Consider the following 25,849-nt stretch of genomic DNA (forward strand, 5'->3'; position numbering starts at 1 on the left):
GTAATATATAAATATATGCTATATGTAAACAAATATGCAATTATAAATGTATGTTGTATACAAATATGTAATATATAAATGTATACATGTAATATAGAGATATATGCTATATAAAAACAAATACATAGTATATAAATGTACATCTGTAATATATGAGTATATATTATATATAAACAAATATATGCAATATATAAATATACACATGAAACATAGAAATATATATTGTGTATAAACAAATATGTAACATATAAATGCACATATATGATATATAAGCATATGTTATATATGAACAAATATGTAATATAGAAATATATAGTCTATAAACAAATATGTAATACATATACTATATAGATGTACACTTGCAAAATATAACATAAACAGATATGCAATATATAATGCACATATATAATATATAAATATGTAAAATACATACAACACATATAGATGCATATATAAGCCCCGTGTGTGTATATGGCTGTGAATGTGTACAATTAGGTATATATGTGGATATGAATTTGTACATTTATGTATGTGTGTATATATATATATATGTATGTATACACATACATACATATATATATATATATGTATGTATACACATACATACACACATATCTACGATCTATCTATCTATCTATCTATCTATCTATCTATCTATCTAATATTTACTATGGATGCAACCTTGGGCATCTAGGTGGTACAATAGATAGAACCCTGCACTTGGAGTCAGGAAGACCTGAGTTCAAACCCAACCTCAGACACTTATTAGCTATGTGATTCTGGGCAAGTCACTTAATCCTATTTGCCTTAGTTCCTCATCTGTAAAATGAGCTGGAGAAGGAAATGGCAAACCACTCCAGTATCTATGCCAAGAAAACCCCAAAATAGGTCATGAAAGATCGGGAACAACTGAAAAATGACTGAACAACAGCAAAAACCTTGGACAAGTAATTTAATTCCCCTGTGACTCAATTTCCTCATTTGTAGAATGAAGGCGTCCCCTGCATTTCCAAATCCATGATTCTGTGAGTCTATGAGGCTCATTTCTAGATTTGCAGCAGGATAATTTATTGCCATGACAACTCTGGAAGGAAATTTACCAAGATTATGATCTATGATTGAAAATATAGATTCTTGAGTTGAGGTGAGATACTTAATAAATGAGGACAGTCATATGTATATGGATGGATATAGACATAAAGATAGTATACATTTACACACATGTACATGAGGTATGCATATATAGGTGCATATATGTGTGCTTATATATTTATATGTATATATTTACACATACATGCACACATATATACACATATACATGCATACATGCATACATACACACACACACATAGATTATCACAGAGACACAATTCAAGCCATGGAAGTAAGATGGCCAATAGAGTGGAGAAAGAGAAGAAAAATCTGGGGACAGAATACCTTAGAAGGGTAGGACTGGGAAGAGTTTGAAGGAGGGGAAGGGTGACAGAGAAGGAGAGGTTGGAGAAAAACTGGGAGAGGATGCTGTCTAGGAAGAAGGAAGGAGGGAGTAACTGAAGGAGGGGATGGCCTATAGGGTCAGATTCTTCAGAGAGGGAGAGAAAGATAAAGACAGAAAGAAGGCCAGGAAACATGGTGATCAAGGGTGACTTTTGATAGAGCAGGTTCAGTAGAGTAGTTAGTGAGAAATCTGATAGTAAGGAGGGGATTCTTTATCAAGTACAGATAAGAATAGGTAGCTGATGACGTTCTTTTGCACACTGTAATTCTGTGATTCTGGATGGAGGAAAGGGTGAATGTTGAGGAAATGGGAGCATTAGGTAGATACTACTTTTTCAAGATATTTGCACATGATGGGGTAGCTAGGACAGGCCTGGAGTCAAGAGGACCTGAGTTTAAAACAGGCTTCAGATACTAGCCATGTGACCCTGGACAAGTCACTTATGCCTCTGAAAGAAAAGAAGAAGAGAAAAGGATGTCTTTGTGCAGGAGGAGTGTGTCAAAGAGCTGGATGGGGTAGAAAGGGAAGCATGTTTTCAAGGAAGACCCAATAAAGAAGGAGAGATAGAAGATCCCTGAAAGAGAGGCAATGTTCGATTTATTGGAGCAAGGTTCTGGGGAAGGTGGGAAAGGTAGAGGTCGATACAGGTGGAGAGATTAGTTTTGGCAAGGATACCTCTTCTTCTGAAACAGAATGCAAAGAGGAAAGTCCTCAGAGGGTAGAGATTATTTTGTTTCTCTTATTCCTCTGAGGTCTGGTAGTCCATTTTTTAGATGAGGAAACAGGCCAGGGAATCTAAGAGCCCAAGGTCATATAGTTAGATAGGGCAGAGGAAGGACTTGAACACATGACCTCCAGCTCCAAACTAAGTGTTTGGAAAGGCTATTAAGTGAGGTATACATCATCACATAGAGAGTGAATATTATGGATAGGATTCAAACTCACTTCCCTTTTGTTCTCAACTCTAATGCTGGTGAAAAAGACAAAAATAAACAAACAACTTTGAAGCCAGAGGGCTTGGATTTGAATTCTATGTCTGTTACTTGTTGCCTTGAGCAAGCTTCTTAATCTGTTTGGGCCCCAATTTCTTTAGGAGATTAGAGTAGTTCATCTCTAAGGTCCTTTCCATAGCTAATTCTCTAATCCTATTAGCTCAAGTGTAGAAGGTATGTGAATAAGTTTGGGAGTTTGGAGAATGAAGAAAGAGGTTTTGACAGTCCCAGTGGAGAATGAGCTGGAGTGTCCCTAAGACAGGAAGTACAGAGTGGCAGGATTGTTGGGTAGCCACCTCAGGCCATCTACCTTTTATGCCATAGACAGCCAATTAAGAGGCTTGGAATCAACAGAGGAGTCTTGCTCAGTCATGAATTAAACCATCTTCCCAACGGCAGAAAATGTCAGTTGGAAACAGATGTTTTGGTAATACATTTTCATTGGGGAATATTAAGAAACTATTGTCTAAGAACTGATTTCTCCAAGGGACATTTGTTTATAATTATGGAGGCACAGAAGCTAGAGAATGATGAAATAAAGAAACAAACACATGCCAAGGGAGCATAGATGAAATTGAGAGCAAGGAGCAACCTTTGAGATCATCTGGCCCTAGTCTACCATTACACATATGAGAAAACTGAGATAAAAAAGATTAAAAATGAAATAACCCTTGCTTTCAAGGAGCTTACACTCTATTAGTGGGGGAGGCAACACCTGTGCATATGAACATATCTATCTATAATTATTTATCTATCATTTATCTATCTACCATTTATCCAATCTGTCATCTGGCCATCTCCAGTCATCCTATCTGTATCTGGCCACTGGACCCAGATGGTTCTGGAGGAGAGAGTGAGGTGGGTGACTTTGCACAGCCCTCCCTCACTTAACTCCAATTGACTTGCTTGTCATGGTATTACCTCCTTGATGTCATGGTCCTCTTCAAGAACAAAGGACAAATAACAACAACAACAATCACCTACCATCTACCATCTACCTAGCCTCCATCTATCCATTTACCTATCTACCTATCCTCCAGCTATCCATCTACCTATCTAGCCTCCATCCATCCACCTATCTACCTATCCTCCATCTATCCATCTACCTATCTACCTAGCCTCCATCTATCCATCTACCTATCTACCTAGCCTCCATCTATCCACCTACCTATCTACCTAGCCTCCATCTATCCATCTACCTAGCTAGCCTCTATCTATCCATCTACTCATCTATCTATATCTATTATTTATCAATGATCTGTCATCATCATCATCAATCCATCCATTCAACATTTAAGAAAAAATCTATCTTTTCAATAATCTTTTAACGGCATGGTTTATATCTGACAAATATCCCTTGGGAAATACATCAACTAGTATACCCACCATAGGCTAAACTCTACCATTTTTGTTTTGTTTTCTGTTACCATTAACTCTGATTTGAATAAAAATAAACATTTATTAAGTATCTAATATTACAGAAGAGTAGTAGATAAAAAACTGGCTTGGGAATCAATAAGGTCTGGGTTCAAGTGTTGCCTCAGAGACATATTGATGGTATGACCTTGGGAAAATCATTTCATCTCAGTGTTTTAAGTAATTCTCGAAGACTTCAAGCCACAGAGAATATGTCAACATGCACTGATAGAAGAAGCTTCCATGTCTGGAAGTTTCCTATTTCAGTGCAATCATAGACATAGCTTTAACCTTATTTTCTCATTCCAATGTTATTTCCATGACAATAGTGAAATTAAAGCAAAACCTGACTTAGATAAGATTTCCTTCATATTCTTCCTTCTCTGCTAAACTTATCAAGAATAATAACAATAAGATATAATTACAATAATGATATATTATAATATATATAATAGAAGAAGAAGAAGAAAGAAGAAGAAGAAGAGGAGGAGGAGGACGAGGAGGATACTGAGAAACCTAGGAAGAGTTATCAAATTGGTACAAAGTAATCTAATCAGAACCAGGAAAGAGATATATGCAATGACTACAACAATACAAATGGAAAAAACAGCAACAAAATAAAATTAAACAATGGTAGTGATCAAGCTTGTCCCCAGAGAGGAGAAAATATTCTTCCTTCCCTCCATCTAGGCAGACTTAGTGGACCATAGATGTAAAACATCGCATACACTGTCTGATTCAATCTATTTGTTTTACTGAACTGCCCTTTTTCTTTTAGCTTTCTCTTTCTTTTTTATTTGTTATCAATTGACTCTCTGAGGAGGAATCTATTGGGAAATGAGGTGTTGTCAAAACAAAGGATTTCAATAAAAATAAATTTAAAAAATAAACTACCAGCTTCCTTTGGCATAGTCAAGTCAAGACATTTAGGTTTAATGGCTGCCACTGTTTCACAATATATCATTTCGGTCATTCAGACTCTGACATCAATTTTGTGACAGGAAGAGTATCGTGATAAGGTAACTACCCTGAGGGAAAAAATGTCTGTCAGCTCCATGCTTTTCCTATACCTTCTCCCATAATCATCATTGGACATCAGGATCAGTGTGGGAGCAGTTCCATCTGGGGCCTCTGGAGATAGGAAATTTATGGACTAGCACTCCACTGCCTTCTCCCACCCTTTTTTGTCTCTAGATAAGAGCAGGGGCAGAATAGGATGCACCTGGGCTTCCCCATGACCTCCCTGTCATGCAAAGGAATTTTGTTTGGAAGAAGGAAGGGTGAAAATCACATTAAGGTTGCTATGTTATGATCGGTGTTGTCATTTAATTTTAAGTGATATTTCTTAATATTAAAAACCTTATTTAATATGCAACAATATTTTAATGGTGCCTAGGGACCCTTCAAAACATTAAACTATATGGTAACTACTCTAAGGTAGCAATGGTTTTGTTTTTATCTTTTTAGCCAAAAGTGCCTGTCACACAGTAGGTGCTTAATAAATGCTTGCTTCTTGATTAGAGCCCATATTTAGAATAGAGACTTGACATCAGAGCACATTAAAAGCTTACTGACCTGAGAATGAGTACATAAGTAATTTGTAAGGGAAATGATCATTCTAAGGTGCTTTGAAATTGCATATTCTCTTGAATGCTTTAATTTAAGTCATCCTTTCAATATTATTTACACTATTCATTTAGCAAATTCCCTCTTGCAGACTGCATATGTAAACTTCAATCTGTTCCTCATATGAATTATCACACATTTTTAATTAGACAAGTCCAAATTAATGAGACTCTGTTGTTATTATTAATGGTTATCATAAGAGCTGACATTTACAATGTGCTTTATGGTGAACAAAGTGTTCTACATAAATCAGGTCATTTGATCCTCCCAATCACCTTGTCAGGTAGGCAGAGTAGGGCAGGGTGGGTGTTATTATCATTCATTGGCAGATGTGGCAGTTACGGTTCATGGGAGATAAGTTGACTTGCCTCTTACTGAGGCTGAGGACATATAGCTACTAAGGGGTAGGGATATAAATGAAACCTAGGATTCCTGACTCTAAATCTGGTACATGAAAGTTATCTGATTATAAAATAACTAACACTTTCAAGTTTATTTAATGAACTTTAGTAATAAATAGTAACTTTGATTTTTCATAGTCTCATTAATAAGTAATAATTCTATTATAAGATGTAATAATTTTAATCATTATGCTATTATATTAAACTAACACTATAATAATGTATTATGACATTTACTCTTAAATAGTATTACTTCAGCAAGATGTATACTTATCTAATATGTTGCAACCAGGTGTTGCATTTTTTTGCCAAGGTTATGAGATTGGTAACCCTAGGGAATCTATAGCTGTAATACATCTGGGTTTTAGAAGGATATTTGAAAAATCTGTCACGATATCCTTGTATACAAGTGGGAGAAATGTAAGCTACAGAATGCTATTTAAATGGTTTTGTTGACCTCTAAAGAAGCTGACGACAAACATGCCTGCCCATCCTGTGTGACTGTCATCATGCCTTCCCATAAATCAGCCTTTGTGAGTCCACTCAACATGTTGGATTCCATCCTCATTTACTCCTGAGATCATTTGAGCTATCTGCTTGTCAACCTAACACTCTCATCATTATGAGCAGCCTATCTCCTCTCCCCATCACACAATTCCTTCATGATGTCTTTCACTCCTGTTCTTTGGAGTTTGACATTTATTATATACTGTAGCCTATTCACATCTGCCATATGCCTCTTCATTGTTCTTTGTATGTATTAACTCTGCTTCCTTACTTCATTAGATTAGCATGCAGTTAGATGGATTTGAAGCTGGCTGAATGAATGGATCCAAAGTGTATTGGTTAATGAATCAATGACAATTGGAGGTAGGTTTCCAGTAGAATTTCCCAGGGACATGTTATTGGTCCTGTTCTTTTTTAGCATTTTTACCCAAGCCTTAAATGACGTTATAAACTGCATGCTTATCAAATTAGCAGATGAATCAGAACTGGAAAACATAATTAACACAGTGAACGATAGGATCAGGGACCAAAGAAATGATGATGGGTTATAATTGCTTCCCATGAAATGTCAAAGACCTAAAGAAAGATATCCATTATGTTTGGCGGGCTCTTCGAGAGTAAAGACTGTCTTTGACCTTTCTCTCTATCCTCAGTACTTAATAAAGTGCCAAGCATATAGTAGGTGCTAAATAAATGCTTGTTGACTGGAGGATATAAGGGAGATGATAAAGAAAAATTGTACCAAATTAAGAGCATGGATAGATTGCAACCTGCATTGATATAAGGAATGACCACATTGATATTCAATGGTGCATAGCCATTGAAATATTCAAGTTAATATCACAGAAAAGGAGGTTGGCCAATGTGGCAGCAAGAATGATATATATATATATATATATATATATATATATATATATAAAACAGTCTTAAGGGGTAAGTTGGATCCCTGAAATGCTGAAAGAAAAAAATAAGACCTCCAGAGTTCTCTATCTCCATACCAGCCTCAGAGAAACATCAGCCTTGGAAGCCTCTCCCCCCTTTCTGATTGGTAGCTCTCCTGGACCACAGACTTGGAAGGAGCCCCAGCCATGCTTGCTTCAGCCCCAGTGCAATATGTGTTATCTTTCCCCATTAGAATATAAGCTCCTTGAGAGTAGGAACTATTTTCTTTGCTTATATCTGTGTTCCTAGCACTTAGTATACTAACACAGTGCCTGGTGCTAACATATCTATGGAGAACTTATGGTAGAAGTTTGACAAGTCTCTGAGGATGAGAAGACATGGAAGTGTTTTGCCCTATATTGATGTAATGAGTAAACAAAATAACGAAATTGCGTAAATGCCAAAGTTCAGAGATACAGTAAGGGCACAATAAATGTTGGTTGAAAGAATGAATGAAACCATGAAAAAATGACCATCATCATCCGCTCTCCCCATTTTGGTCATCTGCAATACTTTTATGTTTTCTTCTCCAGTTTTTTTTTTCTTCTCTTTTTTCAAGATGGCCTTTGATGTTCACTGTAACTAGCTTTTTCTTGGGTGAAGATGCTAGAAGAAAAAGAAAGGTCTCACACTGTGACTTATGTCAGCCCTGAAAACCCAGCTTGGGTCGAGGCCATCTATTAATCCTTTCAAATTTCATCTTGATGTTTTCCAGCTATGAGACCATGGGCAAGACAACTCCACTTCTCTGAGCCTCAGTTTCCCTCATCTATCAAAAGGAAACAATGATACCCGTAGCACTTATAGGTATTATTGTGGACCATTGCCGTGGGGACCAAAAGAAGGCAAACATATAAAACATATGTCAACTTTCAAGTTTTATATGAATAACAATTACCAGAATCAGAAGACCTGGGTTCAAACCCTAGCTATTCTATTAAGTCCCTCTGTGACCTTGGGCAAATCACTTTGCTCCTCTGGTCTTGTGTTCATTATCTGTAAAATGATGAGGTCAGGGTAAAGGGCCTTTAAGACCCTTTCTAGCTTTAAAACTATGATCCCATGCTCCTTTCATTATCTCTAGGCCCACGATTGGTTCCTTTTGAACCAGGAAGTCAGATCTCTGCCATTTTAATGGTGTTTGGTTTATTGGTATGTCTGGGTATCAGTGAGATTAGAATCGTAAACAGTCTCATAAAATGCATACTCAGCACTAGCCTTTAAAGTTGCTTTTAACCCACAGAAACAGGAGTGTATCAGCGGCTTGGCATACATTTCCTCCAAACTACACTCCCAGCAATTATCCCATTCTTTATCATCCCAATTTTCAAAAACGTATTTAGAGAGAGGGTGTGAGGATAGCTTAGGGAACTGATAGTGAGCAACTGGTCTGTCCTGTCTGTCCCAGATCAGTGTTAATTGTATGTTTGCCTTTATTATCTGTTGGCCTCCTTGAATGAGGGACTGAATGACATGAAAATCTTTGTATTCTTTTGCACCGGACCTTTGATTTTATTGGCGTACGGAACTCCCTGATGAGAAAACGCCCTCTGCCAAAGCAGATCAGTAGCTGCTCTGCAGCTTAGAATCTTACAAGGACACCTGGAGCACCAAAAGGTTAATTGACTTGCCTCGGGTCAACAGTATGTGTCAGTGGTGGGACTTGAGCCCAGGTCTTCCTGGTTTCAAGGCCAGCTCTCTCTTTACCCGTTAAACTGTGTTGACTCTCATGGCAACCTTACAGGTCTCTCTAGATAAACCGTTCTAGCTAAATTCACCAGCCAAGTGAAACCACTGATACGGCTGATTGCTTCTGCTCTCCACCCACGTCTAAATTTACCGGTTGGCTGAACTGACCAAAGCGATTGTCATAGAAATGTCCTTTTGGTGTTTAGTTATTTTTTCAATCATGTCCAACTCTTCATGGGCCTATGTAAGGATTTCTTTTTTTTTAAATTTTATTAATTTATTTTGATTTATCAACAATCACTTCCATATGCTCCCCAAGAAGGCGCACAATCTGATATAGGCTTTACATTTACATACCCGTTAAACATATTTTCACATTAGTGAAGTTCTAAGTAAAAATTAAAACCAATAGGAGGAACCATCAGAAAGATGAAACAAAACTCAACTGAAGGTAAAAATAAGTGATAGCGATTCGACTTCCATAGTTCTTTCTTTGGATGTGGACAGCATTTTCCATCCCGAGGCCTCTGGAGATGTCTTAGATCCTCATAATGCTGAGAAGGGTTCAGTTTAACAATCTTAGTCATTGCATAATGTGGCTGTTATTGCGTACAAAGTCCTCTTGGTTCTGCTCACTTCACTCAGCATCAGACCATGTAAGTCTTTCCAGGTTTTTCTAAAGTCAACCTGTTCATCATTTCTTATAGCATAATAGTATTCCATTACATTCATATACCACGACTTACTCAGCCATTCCCCAACTGATGGACATCCTCTCAATTTCCAATTCTTTGCCGCCACAAAAAGAGCTGCTATGAATGTTTTTGTACATGTGGGTCCTTTTCCCATTTGTTTGATCTCTTTGGGATATAGCCCTAGAAGTGCTATTGCTGGATCAAAGGGTATGCACATTTTTGTAGCCCTTTGGGCATAGTTCCAAATTGTTCTCCAAAATGGTTGGTATGTAAGGTTTTCTTGGCAGAGATATTGGAGTGGTTTGCCATTTCCTTCTCCAGTTCATTTTACAGATGAGGAGACTGAGGCAAACAGGGTTAAGTAACTTGCCCAAGATCACTCAAAAAGATAAGTCTTCCTGGTTATAGCCTAATGCTCTATCCACTGTGCTACCTAGCTGCCCCTAGAGATGACCTGAGACATTGACAGCTGTAGCAAAGCATGTTCTAAATCACTACTAGTAGATAAATATAAATCAAAGCAACCCTGAGGTTTTACCTCATACCCAACAAACTGGCAAAATGACAAAAAAAAATGGGAATAACCAATGTTGGAGGGGTTGTGAAAAGAAAGACACAGTAGTGTGTTGTTTGTGTAGTTGTGAATCAGGACAACCATTTTGGAAAGCAGTTTGAAATTATGCCAATAAAATTACTAAAAAATATCCATGCCTTTTGACTCAGAGATTCCACTATTAGGCTCATACCCCAAGGAGGTTATTGATAAGAAGGAAGCAATCTTTTATTTCAAAATATTTACATCACACCTTTTTATGGTAGCAAAGAATTGGAACAAAGATAGCCATCATTTGGGGCATGGCTAAAGGCATTGTGGCGCTTGAATGCAATGGAATATTATTGTGCGGTAAGAAATGACAAATGAGATGAACACAGAAATGCATGGAAAGCCTTCTCTGACTTGATGCAGGCAGGAATAAGCAGAACAAAGAAAATACACAAAACCACTGTAAATGGAAAGAACGAACACAAAACAATCAAAAGTGAATCCTAAGGCAGCTAGGTGGCGCAGTAGATAGAGCACCAGCCCTGGAGTTGGGAGGACCTGAGTTCAAATGTGAACTCAGATACTAGCTGTGTGACTCTGGGCAAGTCACTTAACCCCAATTGATTCATTACACACACACACACACACACACACACACACACACACAAGAATCCTGCAAAATAACAGAGAATAAAGAAGAGATCAAAGAAGACACCCCCACTATACTTCTTCGCAGAGATGGGAGGTCCATGGGGCTGGTAGGTTGCATATATTTTCAGCCTTTTTTATGTATTAATTGATTTTACTGTCTTTTTTTTCCTCTTCTTCCTCTTTTCTTTAAAAATTTTATTTGTTAATTTTGTGGCTCTTTGGGAGGATTAGTCAGTCAATAAACATTTTTTAAGCACCTCCCGTGTGCCAGATATTTTGCTAAGGACTGTGGACACTAATAAGACAAAGAAAGATGGTACCTGCTCTCAGGGAGTATAGGGAAAGACAGCACATAAAAGAAAGCTGAAAAGTAGAGGAATGGAGGACAGAGGAAGAAGTACTCAGTAGGGGAGTGATGGAGGCCAGTCTAAAAAATGTGATTGGTAGGAAATGAAGAGTTGGCCCATCTATGGGTCTCTTTCGAAGCTATGGGAAAAGGCCCTTTTTTTCTTTGCCCTCCAGACCTCCAAACAGAGTGGAAGAGGGTATTGAGTTCCAACATTAATGCAATCTTGGAAGGCAGTAGATTTTTTGGTAAGAGATTTCCTGGGAGCATGATGGTGGTGGAATCCAGTCAAAGGAGTGAGTATAGCTGGTGGAAAGTGAATAGGAGGGGAAAGGGAAGGGATAGTGTAGGAAATTCTGGTGATATCATAACAAAATGTATCAATAAAATGTATTAATATTCTATCATATTAATATTTTAATATATTAGTAAGAATACATATTTTTAGCTAGGCAATGGGGTTAAGCGACTTGCCTAAGGTTACACAGGTAGTAAGTGTCAAGTGTCTGAGGTCAGATTTGAACTCAGATCCTCCTGATTCTAGGAGGATCTAGTGCTCTATCCACTGCGCCACCTAGCTGCCCCAGAATATGTATTTTTAAAAGAATCCTATAATGATTCTTACCCCTACTGAGAAGGTTGGAGCTCATGACCTGTAAGATCACCTCTAATTCTAAGTCTATGATCCTATAATCTGTGGGTATGGATTACTCTCTCTGCCAATACAGAGGCCCAGACAGTCTTTGTGCACTTCTGTGATTGAAAACTTCATTCATACACACACACACACACACACACACACACACACACACACACACACACACATTCCTACATGTTGTTTCCCATTGATAACTTTAATTTATGCCTTTTTTAAAAGCATCAGAATAATTTCCAAATATTCCTGCTTCATTGAATCCTTCCTTGCCATATATAAATATAAAATGTAATGCATAAAATAAAATATACCAATATAAAATAAAATATGCCAATATAAAATAAAAATATCAATATCAATATAAAATATATTTTAATATATAAAGTAAAATATAAAAATCTGAACAAAATCCAACTGACCAGGTGACCACATCTGCTAATATATATATGCAACATATATGCACCATAGCCCCCTGCCTCTCCATCAAGAGAGGGGAGGTACATTGTCTTCTCCTGTCTCTGGGACCAAGATTCATCATTGCAATTAAGCAGGCATTTTAGACTCATTTACAAAGAGAAGCAATGTATGACTTAGTGGATAGAAAACAGGTCTCAGATCCAGGAAGCTTTTAATCTTACCTTGGATACATACTGGCTTTGTGCCCTTGGGCGAGTCACTTAACCTTTAGGTTAAGACCATATATCTAAGAATGTAAATTGCAGAGAAGGTGCTGACCTACATTTGTGGAGGGAGCTTTTTTCAGCTGGGAGTTCCCTATGCCAAAGAAATTACAGGTATACTACCTCTTATTATATTCCAAGTACATGTATTTTTTCTGCAGGAGGTTTCTCTCTCTCACGCCCTTCCATCCTCCCAGATTACAGACCATAATTTAGAAAGGCCAAGGTCTCCCCGTGCATCCCAGACCATCACCAGTCATTTTGACTTACATCTTGCCACTGGACTTTGATGACTGGGGGAGAGGTTGATGACTTTGCACAGCTCTGCCTCACTTAAATGGGATTCATACTCAAGTCAAGACGTCACCCCCATAACGTCATTGGTCCTCTTCAAGAACAGAGAATAAACAACTTCCCACATACTTTCTATATCTGTATAGCCTGTAGATTTAGTTATAACTTGGGTATGACCAATATAACATAACTATATGGTATGGTTTATAACTAGACATAGTTGCTTCCTCCTTTAGAATGTGATCTCCTTGAAGGCAGGGCTTAGATTTTGTTTTCGTTTTTTGTCTTTCCCTGTATTCCTAGTGATCTGCTCTTGGTAAATACTTAACACATAGTCAATGACTTACTGACTGACCATACCCTTCAATTGCCTGCCCTTCTCTTCTGTGAGGGCAGGAGGCAAGAGCCCTACCTCAATTCTTCCGTCATTGGTTCCACTGTGTGAACAACGGCCACTCCACAAATGTTTGATGATGCTAATGAAAGGCCAGGTCTTCCTCCCCTTATGCTTGGCCAGCTGGCAGAGCTCCTAGGGAGTGCTACAGAGCTTTCCCTCCCTCTGGGTGCACTTTTACCCCAGCTATCTCTGTGCTCTGTCTCTGAGTAATACGTCTCGATTTTACTGTGCATGGCCCATCCCATTCTGTTTTATGGAGTATGTCTTGGGAGTTTAAAGCCTGTCAGATTGAGTAAGGCCATTATTTGGGTCATTTCTGTAGGTCAGTAGCACAGCTCTGTGGGAATGTACAGGATGCAAGGGCAGCCAGATCTGAAATCAACTTTGGAAGTATGGTGATTATTTTGTTCACAGACTCATAGTTCCAAAAGATGTCGGACTCTATCTAATCTTTTTTTTTTTAACCAATCAATTTTATTTTATAGATGACTAAATCAAAACCAGCAAGGTGAAGCAATTTAGGATCGTGGGGTCATAGACTTAGCATTGGAAGGGACATAGATATCATCTAACCCAACTGTTCATTTGGCAGAAGAAGAAACTGAGGGCCACAGGGCCAACTGACTTGCCACACAGGTAGTAATCTTCACAGGTGGGAATTGGACCCCTTATCCTCTGAATCCAAGGCCAGAGCTTGTTCCACTGTACCATGCTGGGAAAACAGAGGTTGTGTGGGACTTGGAGAATACTGTACAGAGCTCTAGTCACTTAACCTTGGTTTGCCTCAGTTTTCTTATCTGTAAAATGGGGCTAAGAATAGCCTTTACCTCCCAAGGTTGTTGTAAGGATCAAATGAGATAATCGTTGTAAAGTACTTAGCACAGTGTCTGGCACACAGTAGGTGCTATATGAATGTTAGCTGTTAGCTATTGTTACTAGCCATTATCCCAGTAATGAGATGTGAAAAAGACAACTAGCCATCAATGTCCTCAAAGAATGTCAGATGCAGAAACTCCAGGCAATGATAGCCTCTGGGAAGAGGCAGTTTGTTGTAGCAGTTAGAGCCTTGGATGGATTTTGGAGTCAGGAAGGGCTGAGCTCAAACCCTGATTTAGATACTTGATACTCTTGTGACCTTGGACAAGTCATTTGAACTCTCTGAATCTCAGTTTCTTCATCTGGAAAGTGGGGATATGGTAGCACCTACCTCACAGGCCTATTGCAACAATCAAATGAGATAAAAGCTCTTTGAAAACCTTAAAGCTCTACAGGAATAGTGCTTTACAACCTTTGAAAAAAAAAGCATGATATAAATGTTGACTGACAGGTTTCCCCTGCATTATATCTGAGAGGTAGTATGGCTTAGTGGATAGAGTTCTGGACCTGGAGCCAGGAAGACCTGGATTCAAGTCCTGCCTCTGACACTTTATAGATGTGTGACCCTGGACAAGTCATCTAACACCTGGGTGTCTCAAGTAACTAAGTCACAGAAGGCTGTACATCTGTCTTTGTAGAGGGAATTCCCATACCAGGAGTTCCTCAGGCTGTCGAGATCTCAAATGCTTCACTTATATTTGTTTAAAAAATAAGTTTGCAAGAGCTCATATCTCAGGCACAAAAACTCCTTAGTCTGGTATTCAAGGTATTCCACATTCTTGCTCCTACCTGTGTTTTGGACCTTATCTCACACTCTTCCCCTCCACATCCTCTGCATGCCATCTGGACAGGACCCATGTGGATTTTAATTTCCAGTAACGGGTAGAAACATTTTGTGAGAGAAAGACCACTGATCCGGAACTGGAGGGACCTGGTCTTTGCTCCAAACTCGCAGAATCCTGGTTGTGAGGTAATTCAGGAGCACACCCAGTCCAAAGCCTGCTTGAACACAACAACTCCACCACAATGTAGCTGGCAAGGAGAGACAATGTGGTTGGCAAACAGATCAGTGAATCTGTAGTTAAAAAGACCTGGGTCATGGAGAAGAAGGCAGCTTAGCTTGGCCAGAAGGAAAGGAAAGATTTCAATAGATGGAATTGGGAAGAATGAAAACATTCTAGGCTTGGGGCATGAAGAAAAAAAGCAAGGAGATAGGAACAGGCAGGATAAGATCGGGGGTCACTGATTCAACTCATTTCACTGAAAAAATGGCCTCCTTCTACTGAGTAGAATTCCATCCCCATGTTACAGATGAGGAAATGAAGTTCTCTGCAAGGTGAAGTGATATGTGCATGGTTATGTAGCTAACAGGCATCAGAGGTACCCAGATTTCCTCTGGCATCCTGTGAAATCCATCATCTGAGGATGCATGCTCCTTGAAGGCAAAGAATGTTCATGTTTTTGTCTTTGTATCACTGGATCTTAGCCCAGTGCCTCTGCCCCTCTCCCTATCCTTATCCTCCTTTTGTGGTCTAAACAAGTGGAATCATTTGTGCTTGGCAGTCCCAGTGAAGACTCCTTCTAATGCACTGGCAGCATTCCAGTGCTGATTCTAATTCCAATGCATTCCAATTTTCCTTCCTCTGTCCATCCCTCCCTCCTTTCCTTCCTTCCTCTCTCCTTCTTTCCCTCCCTCCCTCCCTTCCTTCTTTCCTTCCTTCCTTTCTTTCTTCCTTCTGCCTTCCTTTTTTCCTTCCTTTCTTCCTCCCTCCCTCTCTTCTTTCTTCCCTTCCTCCCTTCTTCCCTTTTCCTTCTTTCTTTCTTTCTTTCTTTCTTTCTTTCTTTCTTTCTTTCTTTCTTTCTTTCTTTCTTTCTTTCTTTCTCTCTCTTTCTCTTTCTTTCTTTTTCTTTCTTCCTTTCATCCCTTCTTCCCTCCCTCCCTTTCTTTCTCCCTCCCTTTTCCCTCCTTCCCTCTTTCCCCCTTTCCTTTCCTTTCCTTTCCTTTCCTTTCCTTTCCTTTCCTTTCCTTTCCTTTCCTTTCCTTTCCTTTCCTTTCCTTTCCTTTCCTTTCCTTTCCTTTCCTTTCCTTTCCTTTCCTTTCCTTTCCTTTCCTTTCCTTTCCTTTCCTTCCTCCCTCTCTTCCTTCCTCCCTCTCTTCTTTCCTTCCTTCCTTCCTTCCTTCTTCCTCCTTTCCTTCCTTCCTTCCTTCCTTCCTTCCTTCCTTCCTTCCTTCCTTCCTTCCTTCCTTCCTTCCTTCCTTCCTTCCTTCCTTCCTTCCTTCCCTTATCTCATCCAAGATACAGGAAGTGCAGAGTCTACTCATGAGCTCACATGGAAGACTGAATCTACTCCATTTCCACTAGGTTAGTTTGTCGCTTCTTAGGCAGCAAGACATGATGGCCCCTATTTTCCATGGTTCACCATACTGATGCCAGACTCAGTGTGGACGTCCTATCCGCTTTACCCCTACTGCATCTCTGAAGTCCTGAGCTCGAGATCTACCAGCCTCAGCCTCCTGGTAACACACCATGTCAGGCCCTCCACCTACTATTCTAAGCTGCCCCTTAATAAATGGCTGTTCAGTGAATGAAAGTGATTTACAACCCTGCAAGGTGACCTCTTCTCGCTTGAAAATGCATGACATTTTGTTTGCTTGGGCATATACACAGCAAGCCAGGGCAAATTCCCCTAAGAACAGGCTATTTATAAGATCACAGAGCTAGAACAAGGTTTTTTAACCTTTTTGTGCATCATGGATGTCTTTGACAGTTGAAAATAGCTTATGAACTCCTTCACAGAATTAAGTTTATATTTTCAGAATAATGTTTTAAATGCATAAGGTAAAAATGCATAGGATTACAAAGGAAACCAATTATATTGAAATAGTATCAAACATGTTTTATAAAAGTTTGCAGACTCCAGGTTAAGAACCCTTCATCTGAAGCTAGAGGGACATCATGGAGTCATGTGCTCCACTGCCCACCTTCTACACATTATGGAATCGAGACTTAGGGAGATTAAGTGATTTACAGTCAGTAATCATCAGAGAAACAGGATTTGAATCCTGGTTTTCTGCCTGTTTCCACTGGATCAACCCACCTCCCTATTTGTTATAGGCAGGATGATTCCACTGAGCTCTCTCTTGGCCAGTTCTCATGACGCTAGGTCTTTCATCAGAATTCCAAGAGTAGGAAGTTGTCACGTTCTCTCTAGCTGTCGAAGCCACAAAAAGTGCAGCTTACCCCACAGGGCAGCAGGCAAAGGTCTGATGGCACACTGGGAGTGGTACAACCCTAATAAATAGCTGCCTGGGAGAAGTCGGGACCCCTCTGCTGGTCCATGAAGGACAGCTTGTCCACTTTCCTAAGGAAACTGGGGATCAGGAAAGAACATAACCTTGGCCAGCTTACTGGCTTCCTCTCTTTGCTACCTCCCATGCCATTTCCTTTGGAGCAGATGGTATCATTGTGCTGGTTAGGAGTCTGGTCTCAGTTCAAGAAGAGCGTTTCATTTTTGCTGGAGTTGCTGAATATGAGAGGACCCATGGAGAATTAATATACCTCCATATTCCTCTAACATCTTTCCCCTGTGTGATACACGCATACTTTCCTGCTGTTTTAATATTGTACTCCATTTGACCATCACATGAAAATCTGCTGGGCTCAAACCCTGCCTTCTTGGTCCATTCTGCACAGTCTAACACTCTTCAGATAAAATAGAATAGAATAGAATAGAATAGAATAGAATAGAATAGAATAGAATAGAATAGAATAGAATAGAATAGAATAGAATAGAATAGAATAGAATAGAATAGGAATAGGAATAGGAATAGAATCAAATCAAATGAAATAAAATAAAATATTGCTCAAGTTAAAATCTCTTCCCCAAATGTGCCAGGCTGGCTGAAGTGACGAAAGTGTCCTGTTTTGGGACCCATCTTCATGGGGCTGGCTAATCTTACCTATTAGCCCACATGACTTCCATGCCTCCATGGTGACTTCTACCCCTGATCTGGGTACCTTCCCTGGCCTGGCCTTGGGTGAGAGGTCCGTGGGATGGCTAGGAGGGCTTTCTCTCCTGTGAGAAAGCTAATTAAGCAGCAATTAAATAATTACAATGAAAGGTTTCTATCTTATAATCAACCTCCTGGCACCTTGTCAGTTAAAACCTCCCCTGTGCTGCACCCTTCCTCTTCTGTTCATTTCAGATGGCTTGTAGGCAGGGGCAGTTCTTCAGTCCTTATTCTAGCTCTCCTTTCTAGCTCTCCTTTCTCTCTCTCTCTCTCTCTCTCTCTCTCTCTCTCTCTCTCTCTCTCTCTCTCTCTCTCTCTTTTTGGATGGGCAATGGGTTTAAGTGCCTTGCCAAAGGTCACATAGCTAGTAAGTGGTAAGTGTCTGAGGCCAGATTTGAACTCAGGTCCTCCTGACTCCAGGGCCGGTGCTCTATCTACTATGCCACCTAGCTGGCCCCTAGTTCTCCTTTCTCAACCCTTTGAGTGCGTAAACTTTTATAGCTGGAGACTGGCTATGTTGCAAATGAGGAAACTGAGGCCCGGGAAGACTTTGTGATTTACCCAAAGTCACATTTCTAGTTAGTGGACCAGATGTAGCTAGAGCCTGAAGTTCCAGTTTAATCCTCTTTCCACTATATCATAAATCTTTGTTCAATTTATTCATGAACTTTGTCATGAGACAAAACCCAATTCAGCATCTTGGGTGGCGGGTTTGCAGCTAGCCGAGTTTCTTGACATGCAGATAGAATATTTCATTTTGTTTTATAAAGGTGGATCATAAAAGTATAGATTTAGTGATGGAAAAGACCTTAACTTGGAGTTTGTGAACTTGTTTTTTAAAATAGTTTTATAACTGTATTTTAATGTATGAGTTTCCTTTGTAATTCTATGTATTTTATTTAATGCATTTGAAAAATTATCCTGAAAGGGAGTGTCATCATCAAATTGTCAATGAGGCCAATGATGCACAAGAGATTAAGAAGCCTTGATCCCATTTTAAAAAGAAGGAAACAGGGGGCAGCTAGGTGGTGCAGCAGATAGAGTGCCGGCCCTAGAGTCAAGAGGGCCTGAGTTCAAATCCAGCCTCAGACACACAACACTCACTAGCTGTGTGACTCTGGGCAAGTCACTTAACCCCAATTGCCTTAAAAAAATAAATAAAAAGAAGGTAACTGAAGCCAAGATAAGTGAATTACTCAAGGTCAGCTGTGTGCATGTCATCCAATAAGAGCCTTGTTTACAATTCATAAACTGGGATTTTAGAATACTCAGACAGCTTTTCAATGGTCTCCCACCGATAAGAATGAAATAAGGGACTGTTTTTTCCCCAAAAGAAGGAAGCTTCAAGAATTCAGAGAAACGTGGAAAAATCAGATGAACTGATGCAGAGACAGGCAGAACAAGAACAGCACACAATGATTATCTTCATGTAAATGAAAATATCCTATCTAATATGTCTAAATAATGAAATTTAAAAAAATAATAATGGCTCTTGATAGTCATTATTATTATTAATTTTGGGGGTACTTAGGTGGTATAATGGATAGAGCACTGGACCTGGAGTCAGAAAGACATGAATTCAAATCCAGCCTCAGACACTTGTTAGTTATGTGACTATGGCCTCAGTTTCCTCATCTGCAACCTCAGCCTCAATTTCTTCATCTGTAAATTGAGATACCTCCCAGGGTTGTTGTAATGATAAAGTGAGATAACATATGTAAAACACTTTTAAACCTTAAAGCACTACATAAATGCTGGCTATTGTTACTATTAGGACAGGTAAGTGGCGCAGTGGAGAGAGTGCCAGACCTAGAGTCAGGAAGACCCGAGTTCAAATCTGGCCTCAGACACTTACTATCTGTATGACTTTGGGTAAGTCACTTAACCCTGTTTGCCTTGGTTTCCTCCTCTATAAAGCTAGATGAAGAAGGAAATGGCAAAGCACTCCAGTATCTTTGCTGAGAAAACCCCAAATGGGGTTACAAACAATTGGACGTGACTGAAATGACTGACCAATGACATCATCATTATTAGATTCCTTAAAAGAAACTGAAATCTGAGTAACTGAAAAACTAATCTGTTGTAGGTGGGGGACCAATGGGGAGAATGTATGTATTGTCAGAGAAGATCACTGTATTGGGTATTTTTACAAGAGAAGGTTCGATTCTGGAGGCAGGATAGAGGGAGGATTATTTACAGAAATTATGAGTATATAAAAACAAAATCTATCAATATTTTTTAAGCCAGATCAAACAATGGACCCATTTCCATCAATCACTGTTGACCTGCCAACTCTTATGATGGTATATTCAGGTAGTAGAATAAACAGGGAGTCAAAGAAAAGTGGTTCTACCACTTTTCCAGCTCTGTAACTTTGGGCAGACAAGTCACTTTAACTCTTCCAGCCTCAATTTCCTTATTCCTGACATGAGAACATTGGATGAAATGACCTCTATCTTGTGTTCCTTCCTGATCTAAATCTCTGATCCTTTGAAAATGAGAAGATCCAATCAGATGAGGCTAATGTTCTATAATTCTAATTCAATCTATTCTCACCAAACTGCTCAGATATGGAGGTAGCTAGGTGGCATAGTGGATAATGAACTCAAGAAGCAATGAAGTGCTCACTCTGGACCAGGAGCTCTGCTAAGGGTTGGGGATACAAAGAAAAAAAGAGGTAAGAGCATGATTCTTGACCATCAGGAGTTCACACTGTAATGGAGGAAGACAACACATAAAAAAGTGAGTTGAAGAGGGGTTACATAGAGGAAGGTGCCTGCAAGGGATGTGGTGGAAGTCTGGAGAATCAGGGATGGACCTGGAAGAGTAGTGAATGAGTGAAAATGGCTGGCCTGGGCATTTCTCAAAATAGACACTAAGGGAGGAACTCACCAAGGGCAGGTGGGGACTACAATAGTGGAGAGACCTTCCAGAATGAGAAGGCAACTGAGGCACATTGGAAAAGTCCAGAAAGTCCAGAGGAAAACCAGGAGGAAAGCCAGGAAGAGAAGTGTTGAATTTGGAGTTAGGAAGACCTAAGTTTATATTCTCCCTCAGGGACTTATTAGCCATGTGACCCTAGGCAAGTATTAACCTCTATTTGCCTCAGTTTCCCCGCTTGTAAAATAGGGATAATAATAACACCACCAACCTCACAGGGTTGTAAGAATTGAATGAGATAACAAATATAGAATGTTTTGCAAACCTCCAAGTATTTTTGCTAGCTTTTGTTGCACTCATTGGGTAGATCTCTGTGATTGTCTATTTTCTTTAACATTGACAACAACAAAGGAACTTCTCCCACCTACCTTCATCGACAAGAGTCTTAGCTTAACCCCTTATCTACTGTGGCCTCTGTTCCTCATGTGTTCCATCATGCATTCACAGGGTCTTTCACAAAATTACACTTGTAAATAGAGCTCATCATAACCATCATCACCGCCATCACTGCGGCAAGGTAATGAAGAGAAATGTGTTGGATAATGAGGAGAACAGCTACCATTAGAGTAACGAAGAAAAACGATCAGAAACGCAGCAAGAACGGCGCCGATATTATTACCCGATGTAATTGACATGAGGTAATTGCTTTATTTTTTTCCCTTCTTCATTTTAGCTTTGCAGATGACTTCAGAATTCTGTACGTCCATCACTGAGTGGAAATGGGGACTGGGGTAATAAATTAAAGAGACAAAGTAGCTTGGTTTTTTTGGGGGGGATTTATTAGTCTATAACGGAAATAAATAACACATTCAAAGGTTTAATAAAAGATTCAAGGAAAAAGGCATTCTTTTGTGCTATTATTTTAGCTGTTACAAAAACCAACCCTTCTGTTAAAAAATTACCAAGAGAAAGAATCAAAGGGAATTAATGGCAAACAAACTCTAATCACTGGTGCTACCATCTGAGTTGCTATTGAAAAGTAAATTAAGAAATATGTTTATTGCTGGTATTCCTGCAAAGTGTAACTCTACTAAGAAGCATAAAGAATGAGGTCAGACGGACTGCGTTTTTAGAGATGTACAGAGGTGTCATGGGGTGCATAAAGCAAGACAGTATGTGGTGGTGAAAAGGCTGTCTTTTGGTCATATGATAAAAGGTAATAAACTCCCTTCTTGAGATGCTTTGCCACTTAATCAACGTCCTTAAATTGTGGTATCCACAAACAGTGTAATGTTCTTGGGGTGCTTGATCACCCATTAAGGATATTACTCCTCTTTTAATGTAGTCTAAAATCACATTATTTGTTTTGTCTCCCATTAACACTGCAGATGTATTAAGCTTAGGGTCCACTAAAAATCTCAGATCTTTTTCTAATGAGCTCTTGTCTAGTCACACCCTTCCTTCCATTCTCCTTCTTGTGGAGGCTATTTTTAAACCCAAGCAGAAGAACCCCTATCGATCCCTCTAGAATTTCCTCTTAACACATTTGGCCCAACATTGTAGCCACTCAAGATTTTTTTTTTATGTCGGCAACCATTTAGCATGTTTACTGTTCCTCTGAGCTTTGCTTCATCAGCAGATTTAATGTGTATCCATCTGTGCTTCCATTCAAATTATTGATTAAAAAAGAACAACATTAGATAACACAAGATCTAGAGATGTCCATTAATGAATCTTCTTTAGGTGCTTTCAACTAACATTCAACCAGTTCTGAATCTGCCTAGCTATAACATAACCTCAGGGGTGGGGACCCTGCAGCCTCATGGCCACATGTGGCCCTCTAGATCCTCAAGTGTAGCCCTTTGACTGAATCCAAACTTTGCAGAACAAATCCTTTTATTAAGGGGGGATTTGTTCTGTGAAGTTTGGATTTGGCCACATGAAGCCTTGAGGCCACAGGCTCTCCACCCCTGACCTAACCTTACAGTATGAGAGACTGAAAAATGAAGATGGACCAGATGGTCTCTGAGGTTCCTTCTACCTCTAGACAGATCAATGATGACCATTTACTCATAACACTAGGGTCCTGTTGGGCCATCCAATGCATGCCCCCGGATAATATGATTCCTCGGGAGAGACATCCTGGGTAACCGGGTGGAGTGTCAGATTCAGAGCTAGGAAGAATTCAGGTCAAATCCCATCCCTAATACCACTCATGGGCAAGGAAAGCTGCTTCCATTCTCTAAGTCACAGTTTCTTTATCTATAAAAGTGAGATGGTAAGACTCATTATATCTTCACAAGGTATAAATAAGACTATGGGTGTAGCCCACATGAGCTGTCAAATGCTTTGCAGAAATCTAGGTAAATTATGTCTGCCGCTTTCTCTTGATCCATCGATCTAGTAATACTGATCAAAAAGGAGATAAGTTAGCTTGGCATGTCCCATTCTTGATAATATCTAATAATTACGTAACAGTGTAAGGGTTGTAAATAGCTTTACATAAATCATATCATTTGATGCTCACAACAACCCTGTTATGTAGGCAGCAAAGGTGTTATTATCCTCATTTTAAACTGAGAAACTGAGGTGCAGAAAGATTAAGTGACTTGCCCAGGATCACTCAGCTAATAGATGCCCAGGGTGGCATTCGAACACAGATCTCTCTGATTCTGAATCCTGTTTTGTTTCCTAGATGTTCACAATTCATCCAATGGAATTTTGCTAGGAATCAAAGTCAAGGTCACAGCAAACTCTACTCCTTTAAAAAAAATGATAAGAAAAATATATGCCTTTCTTTTTTTTTTTTTTTTTTGCATGAGCTATCCTCCTTCTCCATTATCTTTCAAAGACCGCCGATAGGGGCTCAGCAGTCACCTGGACCAGTTCTTTCAATACCTTACAACTTAGCTCCTTGTGCCTAGTGACCTGAACTATTCCTGAGTAGCCAGAGTCTCTCTTTTTACCTACTAACCCATCTCAGATTTCACCTCCTTCGGACCAGGGGTATTTTTGTTCCATCCTTTCGGGCTATACAACAAAGGACTGGAGTGCTGATACAGGCAGAAGTTTGTTTCCCATGAACAAGCCAGTTCCTGCTCCAGCAAGAAGGGGACCCTCGCAGCAGGGGCAAAGGTGGATAATTTTAGATAAAATGCTTGGAAAGGGACCTTGAGTGACGGAGAACTTGGCAGCATTGTGGAGAGTTTGACAGGCTGTGCAGGTCGTGATCTCATTCAAAATGGGACACTACTGGTGCTTCCTTAGCACTGGCTCCTCAGAGATGACCACGGAATCCTAGATGTGGAGCTGAAATGGACCTAAGAGCTCACTGGCTACGAGTCCAGGGGCTCCCAACCTTGGTGAACTTTTTTTAAAAAAATAGATTTTGAGATCTGTATTTCAATATAACTGATTTCTTTTACAATATTGTTCATTTTATTTTATGCAATTAAAACCATTTCTCTGAGGACCAGGTTGAAAATCTGCCTTTGATCCTTATTACCTGTATGACTTTTAGCCGAAGCTTCTTTTTTTGGTTTGTTTTTTATTTATTTATTTATTTGTTTGTTTATTGGGAGGCTGTGGGGTTAAGTGACTTGCCCAGGATCACACAGCCAGTAAGTGTCTGAGGTCACATTTGAACTCAGGTTCTCCTGATTTCAGGGCCAGTGCTCTATCCACTGTGCCACCTAGCTGCCCCTGGCCTGAGTTTCATTTTAAAAATAAGGGGGTTGGACTCTATGATCTCTGATATTCCTTCCATCTCCAAAAATGCTTTTTTTAAAAAAAAGTGTTTGTTCTTTTACTTATAATGATCATTTCAATTTTTTAAAAGAGATTTTAAAATTATTTTTATATCGGTTATTCCACACATGCCCTATCCACAGCCCTCTAGTGAAGTCTTCCCTTTGTAACAAAGAAAAAAAGATTACAGGTTCCTTGGAATAGTCAGCCTGACATAATGGATGGTGTCAGACTCAGAGTTACCACGGGCAAGCTACACTAACCATGCCACCTTGGGCAGGTCACCTAACCTCTGGCTGTCTCAGTTATCTTCATCTGTCAAATGGGCATAATAATAGCACCTACCTCCAAGGGTCTCTTTGAGGATCAAGTGAGATCATCATTATAAAACATTTAGCACAATGCCTGGCACGTAGTAGACACTATATGTATTAGCTATTATTATTGTGTGTGTAAAAAGTGCTTCTCTTGGGGCAGCTAGGTGGCAAGGTAGATAGAGCACTGGCCCTGGACTCAGGAGGACCTGAGTTCAAATCTGGCCTCGGACACTTGACGCTTCACTGGCTGTGTGACCCTGGGCAAGTCACTTAAGCCTATCACCAAGCCAAAAAAACAAAAAAAAAACAAAAAAAGTGCTTCTCTGACTTTAATGCACTATGTAAACATCAGTTATTATCGTAACACACCTGGCATGAGTGTGCTCACTCCTTTCACAGAGACACCCCACTTTACAACAACTCTGCCCAGCAAAGCTGGCTGGAATTACCAGCATGAGGGAATTTCCGTCACAACAAGGGTGGCTAACGTACATGCAAGACGGAGAAGGTATCTTCCCATACTCGTCCCACGGAATCATGGAGACTTTGCTGAAGGTTTATGGCCAACCAGTAAGCTTGCAGGCCCCAAGCTTCTGATTAGAGCGGCTTTGAGTGACAGGCCAATCCCAGGGAAGGCAGAGAGGCGGGGAGATTTGGTGAACCACAGCTCTATCCATAAAGATT

General features: G+C 39.6%; 1 long non-coding RNA gene across 1 annotated transcript; it reads left to right on the forward strand.

Annotated features, from left to right (window-relative positions):
* Positions 1–12,591: 12,591 nt before the first annotated feature.
* On the forward strand, positions 12,592–24,611 carry LOC144454468 (uncharacterized). The gene is made up of 2 exons (XR_013482872.1): positions 12,592–21,799; positions 23,797–24,611. It is a non-coding gene; the product is annotated as an uncharacterized LOC144454468 (long non-coding RNA).
* The last annotated feature ends 1,238 nt before the right edge of the window (positions 24,612–25,849 follow it).

The sequence above is a fragment of the Phascolarctos cinereus genome, unplaced genomic scaffold (genome assembly GCF_003287225.1).
Source record: "Phascolarctos cinereus isolate Bilbo 61053 unplaced genomic scaffold, phaCin_HiC Scaffold_1;HRSCAF=81, whole genome shotgun sequence".
NCBI lineage: Eukaryota > Metazoa > Chordata > Mammalia > Diprotodontia > Phascolarctidae > Phascolarctos > Phascolarctos cinereus.